Source organism: Dendroctonus ponderosae, unplaced genomic scaffold, assembly GCF_020466585.1.
Source record: "Dendroctonus ponderosae isolate FM_Combo_2020 unplaced genomic scaffold, Dpon_F_20191213v2 Dpon_F_20191213_8, whole genome shotgun sequence".
Taxonomy (NCBI): Eukaryota; Metazoa; Arthropoda; class Insecta; order Coleoptera; family Curculionidae; genus Dendroctonus; species Dendroctonus ponderosae.
This window is the reverse complement of record NW_026019016.1, coordinates 4,246,717-4,259,647: the sequence shown is the minus strand read 5'-3', so window position 1 is coordinate 4,259,647 and position 12,931 is coordinate 4,246,717. Positions and strand designations below refer to the sequence as shown.

The window sequence follows — 12,931 nt, the reverse complement described above, 5'->3', positions numbered from 1 at the left end:
TTTGGTGAATTAGGTAAAACTATCTAATCATTATTGGCGAGATTGTTTCAGTATGTTCTGCCTTACTGCGAGCATTCCACTTTTGATAGTCATCAGCCTTTAAATTGCCTAACATCCGCTTCAGTTCGAGTAATTACAGTTTCTCTTTTACTAATTCCTCGTGGTCATGAATGAAGGACATGTGTCTAGAACGGCGTCTCTTTTCAAGGACACTCTGTAACACGGATAAAAAACCGACCGAAGCCATGACTCCGGAAGCGTGACCTCAATTTCGTTCGTGAACACACACACTCACACAAAATGGATCCATTCATAATCAACGAATATACGATCATATCAGGATGCGTAGGAAACGGTTTTTGGTATTCGAATTTGAACCCTTTCAGCTTGCTTAAGTTTCGAAAAACTTCCTTTAAACTATACCTTGAACTCGCTCATGCGCTCGGTATTGAATTAACGCTTAAGAAAAGAAGTCTGTGAATATCTAGAATCCAAAAAAGAATAGTAGTGTTAACATCTTGATGAGATTAAACTCAGCACGAAGCAAAGGGCCCTTAGAAGGTAATTTTTTCATTGTTTGATGAGTGGTTTCAATTCTTCCGCTCTTTCTCTTTCAAGTCGATTTGTGTTGCCTAAACCACTTTGCGGCAGTTTGCAGAGGCGATGGCTGCAGAAACAGCACTTTCGAAAAAAATATTTTCTCGTTGAAAAGGGTCTCAACGTTCATGCGTATAATGGAATCATAACGAAAAGCTGGATATCACTTGACATTTGGGGCCCTTTAGAGGAGGAAAACTTCTCTATTAAAAAAAACGACTTTTGCCCAAACGATCCTGATCACTTTGCAGGATAATTCCTTTTCCACCTTAAGAGATCGGACTAATTGAGAAGAGTATGAGATACATGCATCAGAGTGCATTGCCTCTTTTGCCTGTGCTTGTCCCTTGCCATGATGCCGCATCCTTTGATTAATCTGGTCAACGGTCGATTTGCATCAATCAACAGTGCTTGTACATGATCACTGCTATTAATATATTACGTATCTACAGAGTTACTGTTGAGTTGAGCTGGATTTAAAATACCGTATTAACCACGCCCAAGCTAAAACTTTTATCAGACGAATTAGTTGAAGATAATTTTAATTTATTTTAAGTATACTGAATGGTGCACAGTTTTGCTTAAAGTTACTGATGAGATGAACTATGAACCATACCAGTGGGTAATCCATCGGAATTTTTAAGATCATTGAGGTGATGTGTATAAAGAATTGACCTTTTTGGGTTGATCTACTAAAATATTGTGCATGTACGATGCAAATCGTTGTTATGAAGTTGGTTTTTCTTATAATTTGACTCTTAAACACATTGCTTAAGTTGCTCGATCATCTGCAAAAGGTTGCGGCGAATTGCCCAAAATAATTTATATGCAAATCTCATGAGCAACTTGAGTTGTGAAATATAAGAATATACAGAATTAGGTTATGCAAGTTTGGATCTGGACGAGTTTTCAAACATTAAGACATTCTCGGAGTCATCCTGATAAAAATGCACTGGGTATTAGGAGGATGCCTGACATTTTAGTGTTATAACTGTTTCTCTTTGGCAAATAACGTATAAATTGAGTGGAAAAAGGCCAATTGTGGGTTTAATGAGGAAGAAAATGGAAAACTAGACAGGGCACTGATGCGTATAGAGTACCAGTACCCATGTACAATTACCGAAATTAATCGGTTCACTATGCACGGCAACATTGTATGGACTTTTAACGTGTGTGAGTGTGCGTGTATATGTATAAACCGGTGGAGGAATGCGGGCCTCAGACAGAATCACAACAACATAGAACAGTCAATAACCTCTCCCGTTCTTTTTACGCTAATATACAAACTCGAACACGAACTCCAGTGGCGTGCTCACATGCCCACAAGGCCTATTCCTGCATACATCTTCAAATTGACGTATCTGGAACGTTCATATTACGTCGCTTCTGCTGCTGCTGCTCCTATTCAGCAGCGACGTTCACCTTGAGTTTGGTTTCGTACCATCAATGTACTGAAGTGCATCGTTCAATGTACTTCAGTATATTGATTGTTAACTCCCCCGTGTCTCGTTTTCTCTATCTGCTAAAGACGCAGTTGGATGGCAGTAACAGTTCACTTTTCTGCGTAGAATCAGTGCGAATTTTTCCGTTGTTTCTGTCCCAAAGTTTGAGCATCCGAATCGGTTTAATTGTGTTGGAGTTTTGAGCCAACATCAATTTATCCGGTTGCATTTTGGGATAAATCTTGACATTTCTACTCGACTCATTTGTACCTACATGTATTATTATTTACGCTGATTTTAACTGGAAACTTCAATTCTATTTTGTTGGCCAACAATTATGACAAGATTATTAATATTCCCGTTCTGAATATTTTGTGCAGTCAGAAAACCCCATTACCTTTATCGATCAACAGACAAAAGAATTCTGGCTGGTGGATTTACCACGTGTAGTTATTGTGATTATTTATAAAACTTGCGCGCCAAGCAATGGTGCCTTTATTGAGGAATTTCCTGACATAGCAATTGAAATTACAGCAATTGAATTACCTTCAATTCGCATTTTCCATCGCTTTGAATGGAAACCCAAGAAGCCACATTATGATGTCATCATGTTCGTTAAGAAGCATTCGTAATTCATGGTCGTCCCGAAAGCGCAACTTCAACAATCCTGCGGAATACCCGGAATTCCCCCGTGCGACGACCTTTGTGGTTATAGGTGCGCACTGGGCACCTGTCTACCACTGCTGTTTCTACCTCCATTATAAGGAAACGACGCCATCGCACTTACCCATGGAAATTGGTTATGCTCGATGGGATCCAATTAAAAAAATCCCCGTTAGCGTCAGTCTTCAACCGATGCCATCTTCATCATTCTCTGATCAACATTTCTTATCTTCACTAGACAATCACCAACATTGATCTTGATCTGTCTTCAGTATGGTCTTCGTATGAATTTGAACACTGTGGAAAAGGACGAGAAGCGAAAAGTAGGTCTCTTCAAGGGCATGGATGAGATCGAAGATGCTTTGGAGGACTGGTTTTGTACAGAACGTGGATCAGAACAATACAGTAACATGCTTTAATGTGTAGGCTCAAGAGAGAAACTCTTTCCGTAGTTCATGTAATGGGTAGTTTTCTTAAATAATGAGAGCTTATTTTGCTTTCAGTAATTCTGGTTTATTTGTCCTATGATGTATTTCATTAAATCATATTCCTTATGATGAGGTATTTTAAAGGATCAATTTAAGATCATTCCCAGTGGTTCATTTCTGTTCATCCTTTAATTGACTCAAATTTGTGTTCCTAAATACATACTTTAAATCCAGCCCACTAGTGATTTTAACAACTTTCACAACACTAGGGTGATTTTTGGAAAAATTGATTTAATATGGGCAACATGATCGAATAATTCAAATTATTCAACTCAATTCTGCTCATAACCCCTAATGCTGCTCCTGGATGATGAGCAGAAAACTTGAATTAAATAAACCAAATGATTATTGAGATACTAGTAACCTCCGGATTACTAGTATACCTACCGGACAAATTTTGTTCCGATGGATGGACAAATTCTATTTGACAACTTCTTTTATGTAGTGAGAACAGCTCGAATAAAGCAGGCGAGAATAGTGTTGGCCCGCGAACTAACAGGCCTGCTTAGAGCCACTGCATTATGTTATTTTGATTTGAAGATCATTTAGGGATCACAAAAGAAATGCGCTGGCTGAATGTGAGAACCGAGACGTTAAAAGATGACGCCGTGGGCCGCATTCCTCGCTTCGATTGGCGGCTCGCTCCAATCTTTCGTTCCATAACGATATTCGTTCGGCCCAATAGATTGATGATGATCTGATATTTCCATCGAGTCATTGTTGTTTTCGAAAGCGCTCGCTATTCAACCGTTTAATAAGCGCTTTTATCCCCAAAAAAGTCTATGGATGGTTGTTGTCACTCTGGTTCCCGAACTTGAAGCAGTAGGTCTGGGAGCATTGAAAACTTGTAACGGATAGCTGAAGAATGTAACATTAGCATTGCGCCGCCAAAGGAGAAAGGCAAGCAAAGTGACAAACAAAACGGTCACCGTTAGTTTAATGTATCTTCGTGCATATTATTGTTGTCTTCGTTTCATTACATTCCTTCCGACTGTCCTAACGGTCCATTTTATGACGGAGTAAGTGCAAAAATTGGTTTTCACATGTGTCTTTCGTCTAAATTACTACCTGCTTTGTTGAAGATTTATGCGAATTTTTGCAATTCTAGGTAGTTCTTTGCAAAAGATACGATAGACATATTGCTGAAGTATTAGGTAAGTATCTTTGAATTTGATTTATTTGATTTCATTGCCTGCATTTTGCAGTTTCTACTTTGATGGACAAATTTTCGGAGAATTCAACCAACAGAATTCAATTTTGCAGGCGCTGCTTGTAACTAGTGAGTTTTTATGGCTTTTTTGCCGTCGTGAAATAATTTCTTCCTGACGTTCCGCAAGCACGACTGCCTTGCATTTTCATGCTTCATCAGAGCTGTAAGACTTGATACTTCAGTTTAGTGTACACTGTCGAGAAAACCCTCTCTGAAGGTGCAAGTCGATGGTCCAACAGCCAGACCTATGTCGTTTTGTTGATATATTGGCTTCCTGGGTGGTAAAATTTAAATTAAATAATTGTGCGGTTGACAGAATTCTTGCTCATATTCATAGGTATGAAACCGCAAAAAATACGCAGAATCCCACCACAATTAATTATTGTGCATTCGCATACTTGACTGGAGCAATGTAGGAAATATATAAAATTCCCACGTTACTTTTCTGTGAAACGCAGCCATTTAAAAATGCCATCGAACTTCATATGCAAAATAATTCCATGAACTGCATGTGCTTTGGAGCATTTTTCCACCAAGCGGTTACTCGACTAGTTTAACCCTGTTAACTAGTCGCCTTTGATTTTTCCGTTAGAATCCTGTTTTTTTCTTTCGTATCCTTTCCCATCCTGTTTTGAACCCCCAGCCCACTGACCCGTTTCTCCGGTCGGGTTATCGATTGGCTGACGACACGGTTATTTAAATTTTACGATTTGGGGTTCAACGAACTATCGTCGGTTCAATATTTGGCACAAAACAAACGTAAAACCTACGCTGATCTGGATTATTCTAAACACCAGATTCAGCGTCATCTTCTGGATTAGTTTGCGCTGCTGGCGATCGCAAACCACGCGTCTAGCATGACTATTAGCACCGTCTATTGAGGAAGATCTTGTGGATATGGATCAAATACTCACAAAAGGTTAAATAATTTGCAGGAGTCTGAACAGTTGGCAATTCTTAGCCGGAAAGGTCATTCTCATTAGAAACCAAAGTTGTCTAACGTTCTTTTAATGTCGCATAATTATTATTATGACTATTCAATTAGTAACCTGATAATAATATAACGGATGGGCAGACATTCTTTGCCGACATGATAACCGCCTCGAAATGTGTACGGTAATCGTTCTGAGAAAAATTCTGCATAGTCCGCTGCCCAGTGACGTCACTGTTGGTATTCGAAGTACCGTTGCTTTTCCTGTCTATGAACGAACGTGCCATGGCGAAAAATATTCCAATAATATGAATGGCATGTTTGTATTTAGATATCTGTGCTAAACTGTTTAACCATTCTGCAACTGCTGTGGAATTTTCGTCTCTTTTAGCCTTGCCGCTATTTGCATACCCCGGTGGTCTCACCTAGGTGGTATGATCATTCGATCGGTTTAAACCTGATTTTAACTCTACACCTATTCCCTTTTCATAATCAATTTCTTGAGGAATTTGCTGAATTATTTCAGTTCATTTATTGTAACTTTCCAAATATGTATCTAGTTTTCGTAAAACTTTAATAAACGATCTACTGTGTAATATATTGAAGCCAATATTGTGACTAAAAGAGCAAGAACATTATTTCCAGTGCAATAAACCAGAATTTTAAGCAAACATTCTCTTTTGATTAAATTGTTTTTATTTATTCTCAGTGATAAATTTCAATCGAGAAATGAAATAAACCAGTCACCATCAAATTGCTCAGGATAATTCTCAATTATTTGCGCTGGCCACTCCTCATCGAGCAGACGATAGGGATGTTCTTTGGCTAAATATTAGTCGATGCGTTCGAACCGCGATTATTATTGTCATGCATTAGTTTCTGTTAATACGGTTGCCGTTTCTTGAGTGTTCGAATCGAGTGAAAATTCTCAACACTGAAAATTCCCAACTCAGTAGTTTTGAACGTTGATTGAATATCGAGAGGACGAAGTAAACAGTTGATCCTTCCAGGGACTTGATCAGCAAAAATATCCATAAAGACGTGATGAAACGTTAACTAGGCAGAATATGTTCCCAAGCAACAGAGGTGGTAGTGAGAACAGAAAACTCCAAGTTACTTAGAGAACAAAGGATTATTTTAAAATTTTTCGCCCTTTTTCGGTATTGTTCAATAGGTAGGTTGTTGCCAAGCTATTGAGTACTTTTGTGAGTTCAGTAAATGAGAAATATTAAATTATTCTTAGATTTCAGTAGTTCTTTTACAATTAATGTCAATATTTGCATTATTTCTATTTTAATTGATAAAGCGGGCGAATCTGATACTTACCATGAACAAAAGTAATTTATTGAATACAGAACCTAAATCACAATTGAAAACCAAATTTACAAGTTCTTAATCGCTGGAGAAACCTAAAAACGAGTTTTTCAATTATGTTCTTATGGCTCTTGTTTCAAAATTTGAAAGATTGGAAGACATCAATCTTCTTAAGATAGATAATTTTTGGATGAAAAGATTGGCTACTGTAGTTTTTCTAAATGTTATTTCTTTTAATCTCAAGTCAGAAATTTGGTTTTGCTTATGTTTTGCCAAAATTTAAAAATTCCTGGTGTTTTTTCAAAATTTTAAATAAATGTAAACTGGTGACTGAATGAACCATTTTTTGACTGATACATAGAAATATGATATGGTGACTTTTAGGTAGTGGAGAGTAAGATACACTTAGAGGAAATTTAAATGAGAAAATTTTTAGATCAAGAAATTGACATTTTATTCTGTGCACGGAAAAACTTCTGAAAAAAATGGACAATTTAAGTTTTTGGCCATTTTGCTTTGCATAGAATAAAATGTCCGCTTTCTGTCCTTAAAATGCTGTCTTTTAAATAACACTTTTCGATTATGCTTACTGGTAGGTGTTTTCTCGTCTTCTTTATCTTATTTTATTATTGGCTTTATACCGGCCCTGCCGTTAACTTTGTGCTTCTTGCGTCTGATGATGGTTAGTTTGTTCACATGTTGAATTTTTAAATTGCTTGTTTGTTCTTTGCTGAGCATCAATTAAACCAATCCACTGTGGAAATAAGTTAATAAGTCCGTGTAGATAACGTTTCTTCTCTAATGGCATGTTTATTGGCATCTAAGTTCCGCGTGTGTTCTTTCGTTTTTGTTACTTCATTGCGTTTTGTTCAAATCTTTATAATCCGTTTTTAATCAAAGGGCATCTTTTGACTGCTTCCATATACGAAGCATCTTGCATACTACGCAGTAGTCGTCAGTTTATTTTGGCAATCAGTGAGAACTTTATAGACCGAAATTGTATACCGTTTGATTGAGTTCTTTTGGCCTGCCATTGTTGTCTGGGTTGCTTAAATCCATTACAAGTCCAGAATAATTTATGTTGCAATAAATCATATCGGATAGCACCTACCAGCATTCGAAAATTTTTATCGATTAAACACCCGAATCACCAAACAAAACTATTTTGAACAATTAAATTGAGAGCCATTGATTCTGATTTATCCATATTGAATTGAAATCCATGAGGGTTTGGGCATGACGAATATAATTTTTGGATTTTTTAAACGTTGTCGGACGGCACGTTCCATTTTCTAGTTTAGTCATCTAGATATCATAAATATCAAATGCAAATTTACGGAAATTAACTGCCATACGTTTCGAACAAGTCATGCTGTCATTGGTCACAGATTTGAATAAATTAGTGTATGACCGGAGGGTAAAATAGGCAGCGTAATGATATATTGGATAATTTATAAAATATCCTATAGCACATTTGTGAAGCCGACAGGCCAATCAACTTCTTTTATTCATGTCCAGTACACTTCTTTCGAACACACATTCATGTCCAGTACACCTATTTGATTTGTCAATGACAGATTAAAGATGGTCATAAAAGGTTCGAAAGCATGGACTTTTCAGTGGAAATTTAAAAATTACTCTGGTCACTTAATGGACTTTTTTTACATCGCTTCTAAGTAAGTTAGTTCAATAGTTTCTATTCGAGGACGCCATTTATATTATAGTTTCTGATTGAAGCACTCAAAAAATTTGCCTTGCCCAGCCAAGGGAGTTTATTTTCTTTCCTTTAAATGGATAACTACCTACTTATCCTTTTTCGTTGAAAATTAACCCCTAATTCCTTTGCTGAATGATTCCTTAAATGGACAGAAAAATTCTCTTTTTTTCGCTCTTTGAAAAGCTCATTATTTACTTAATTCCTTCATAACCATTTACTTAGGTTGAACCTTTCAGTTTCCCCTGTCTTTCTCAGCTCAGGTGCTTTGTGGGCCGCTCGCTTTGAATTAATTCTTTGGTGGGCGCAAACATGATTAATGCAAATTTTTCCATTTTCTTTTTATTTCTCCAGAGATTTCCTCTTCCTACAACGATATTATAAACACATTTTCATATTTCTGCCGCCACAGTCTGCCCACATTTGCTGTTTTTTAAGTATGTAAGGACTATTTTGATTATTCAATTTAATTAAGGCAATAAGGAGCCTCGATCTGGCTCATTTTTGAAATTAGAGCTTGTCCCAAGCAAACCTGTGTTTTGGAATAATTTTTTGTGAAATTTTCTTGATGTTTATTATTATTGCCTGGTTTAAGAGCGAAAATTAAAATTTTTGTTCCCTTGATAAACTGCAATTGACCTATTTTATATGCTAGTAAGTAGGTACCTATAACATATTTTTAGTCCCAACAGAAGGCAATTTTTGGAGGGATATTTTGCAATATTATTACTAATTTTAAATCAATAATCTATCACAGTAATTTAAAATTATTTTTTTGCTTGAATTCGTTGAATCCCTTCTCCTTCTGTGCGATGCTTTTTAATTTATCTCTACCTGACTATCAGCAATTTTCAGTGTGCTGGACCAATGTTGCCAACATTTCTAAGTCGTCAAAGTATGTTTTCCGCCCCCTGACCCTGTGTAAACCTACCCTTAGCGTTTTGTCATCTATCTTGATCGCGGCCGGCCATTTCGTGAATTTCTGCAAGGCGGAGTCTACACCTGACCAATCAGGCTTCGACTTTTACCGCGCTATATATTCGCAACGTGACGCTTGTCTAGTCTGGGCTTTAAAAGACGCCGATTTCCATTTGGGAGCCACGCTGCCGCTTCTAAAAAGTGCTCAACCATTGGTGCCTTGTTGCGCGATTTGATTGTTGGATTAAATTATTTTAAATGTTGATAAGGCAATCTAATTGTGTAGATTATTTTATTTTACTGGAAACTGAAACAACAGTAGACTTAGATTATAAAAACGACTTCACCGTTAATAAATGTTTACTGAAGACTTGTATGTTGATTCTTGTTGAAATATCAAATACATACATGCTTAAGTTTAAAACGAAAAAAAAATTAAGATAAATAATATAAATATCAATGAACTACTAAGAAACTTAATTGATTTTTGACCGTGAAATTTGAGATTGAATATGTAATGAATGTTTTAGAAAATTATGTATTTCGTTCTGTTTATTAATTAAAGTAGGTAGGTTTTAGACCATTGCAAAAATGTTTGTATAAAGGCAAAAAAATTAGCCGTTTTAATTTCACATGCTTTGAGGGTCGTTTTTTATAAATTTCAAGCATGTTGGATTGATCATAATTTTGGTTTATAAGAATTGTAAATATATAATTGTTTTGATTGTGCTTCAAGAGAATATTATCTAGTGAAGCAAACATTTCTAGGAATATGCACTTGGTTTGATAATTTACTAGTCGAGTCTCAAGAAAAGGGCTTCCTGTCAAGCATAGATATTTCACAAACTAAAACTGTACATTTCCATCCACCTACTACTTTGGTGGTCCTTAAACGTACCATCCAGCTTCTTAAAACGTGCCGGGGGTGATTCACATCAGGTACCGCCGTCCTATCGTTCCCGTATTTATTATATACCCAGGGCCAAAAGTTAGGCCTTCATTCTTTAAATTTGAATGAAGTAACTTAAATTTCTAGGTATTTTAATTTCTATTCCTGGGAAAGTTATTCCTTCAAGCACGGTTTTTCATGTGTTTTTACGCCTATCTTGTTTTTTAATTCGAATGTGTGCCATAATTGTCTTTGCCTTAGCCATGGATTTGAGCCAATTACACATTGTCTTTTCAGGAAGTCCAAAGTCTTGCCCAAGATCGCTGATTAATCTATTAAAATTAACTAGCAAATTAATTTTTTTAACCCCAATATTGTACTTCTGTTTTTTCAAAGTACAAGCAAAGGTAAATTGTCAAGGATTTTTTGTCTTGACTGGATCTCATTGTCTAGAAATTGAGAAGAATGGAATTATGATTTTGATAAATTAGTTTAATTTAAGTGTTTGATTCTTCGAGATTTAAACATTGGTAGCCATGTAGTCTGTACCTATTGGTTACAATTAAATTAACATGGTGCCACATAATCCTCCTTATTTAATCAAATGAAAACGCTTTCTTTAATTTCGCCCTTTTTTTGTTGATTATTTGCTAAAACCGGTGAAGAATGCCAATAAATTTTCTGACAATTATCAAAACAAAATGCCAAATATGTGATTTATGAAATTATTTGATCTTGTTTGATTATTTTATTTCATGGTTTTGAGGTTTTCCCTTTGTAAATTTTATTACATTTACAATGAATTGTACGAATTACGGGTTTTGTGTATTTTCAATTTTAACATTGTTTTGATTTCGTAGATTTCGTTCGATTTTATCAGGAAGAGTCCAAGACTGAATGAAACAAAAATATTTGTAATGGGTTTATTTTCATTTTCTCTGATTGGAATTCGTTTTTRAAATTAAACTTATTACAAAAATTATTTTGCTATGCCGCACAGAATTTTTTTCTTACTGGATAAGAATGTCAGAGAGCATTTGGTTTTGTTGTTTTTTAGAATAGTGCATAATTTATAATAATAGTGAATAATTTACTGGCTGTTCTTTGTTGATCATCTTCATATTTCCATCAAATAAATCGTTTACAGTTATATTTATCAAAAAAATTTGGTTTGAAAAGTTGGATTATAAGATAAAATATAATGGAAAGACAGACCAAAATTATGTTGATTAAGTCATGATTATACCTGTTGAAAATAAGTTGATTTTATGCATAGTATTGTTAAAAGTTCAATACATCATTTTTTGTACCCTCGTTTCTCATTTTTATTGCACCGTGTTAATAATAATACGATGACAATAATACGACTTCTAATCCTTGTGCGAATCTATTTTTTCGCAAAAATGTGCAGTTTGTAATGTACATAATCAGGGATTTAAATTATTTAAAATATATTTGACCAAATGATGTGCAGGCGGGTTTACCTATTCTAATTACTAATTTCTATATTTTCAAAATTTAGTGAAAAGGAGGTGTTTTACTATTATGCGTGTTGATTTAGATAGTAGATAGTACCCATCTCAGTTAATTTATAAAATTTCTGAAATTACTATAATGTTTTACATTTCAAAGGAATTGCCACAAACAGTAATACATACAATGCTATTATTTGAAATATTTTAATATTAAAGTGATTGAATTGTAACCAAATTTGATGTGGACCTAATTTTTAGAGTCCAACTCTGGGCAGCCATTCAGACCATTCTGGGCTTTTCTCAGAATCGAGATCACCAAACAACGCGTTATGCGGTAGGTACTCGCCCCCCCCTCCAGCGCCCGCACCTTTGGATTTATCGGCGTTCTTCTCGTAACGCGCCAATCGGCGCCCGCCAAAAATTTGGGCGCGACGCGCGCATCATTTACATTCCCAGAATCCGCCTTGGCATCTGAAAGAATCAGTCCCAACCGTTTGATGGTTAGTTCCCGCCAAAATGTTGGTACTACAGCAAAGTACCCACGTGGGTTTTAAGAGTTTTTTTCGTTTCTTTGTCGCCCGTCTTGCCACACAAACATGGCTGGCGCTGAAAGCGCGCATGGACACTGATGTTTGTGGTACGTGCGTGCATGCAGACGTAATGGTAAGACGTAATAACCTAGAATTTTCAAGTGCGTATTTGAGTAAGGTTAGAACCTAGGTCTGTTCGGAGTTTATTTAACGATTAAAATGCTTCATTATTATTCTGAAACCATGCGCCGCTGGTGTCATCCCAAATTACTGGTACTACTACGTGCTAAGAATATTGCATTAGTCACTAAATAGGAGAAATATCTGAACTATGGATCATCTTAAATCTCCCATCCTGTTGACTCACATATCCGAATCTATATCATTCTATTTGGTTCGCTGTCTGGTGCATCTACATGTACCTACACGGAAAGCATAACCTCCAAAAGTCTATGTGATCGAAAAGTTTCTTGTGCGGGTTTTGGCGCCAAAACACTGTTGCATATCAAGCAGTATTCAAGAGTTATTTTATGCCAATCCTGGTACGTACCGAAGGCACATCCTGTTGTTTTAATTTTGACCAATTTCGTCATCCTTCATCTCCCGGAAGTAGCCGCATGTGAAATCGTTGATTTAGTATCTAAGTATGTATTTGCCTGCGAAAACTGTTCAACGGCTGTCAACCATTCAGTGTTAATTGTCTTTTCTTTCCTGTTTGGATTGGTCAAGTATTTTCTCTTGTTAGGATTTTAATGTTTCC

At 36.1% G+C, this 12,931-nt stretch overlaps 1 protein-coding gene across 7 annotated transcripts in view; it reads left to right on the top strand.

Moving 5' to 3' along the window:
• LOC109538080 (serine/threonine-protein phosphatase 4 regulatory subunit 1) overlaps window positions 1-12,931 on the top strand; it is an 82,998-nt gene that overhangs the window by 53,330 nt on the left and 16,737 nt on the right. The window contains exon 1 of one of the 7 annotated variants that reach the window (XM_019905132.2): window positions 12,286-12,304. The exons of 5 other annotated variants lie outside the window; for them this stretch is intronic. The gene's annotated coding sequence lies outside the window, so the exon portion shown is untranslated. Of the gene's footprint in view, window positions 1-12,285; window positions 12,305-12,622; window positions 12,714-12,931 lie in introns of those variants that run through there. One more of the 7 variants, XM_048669157.1, reaches the window with a different exon arrangement.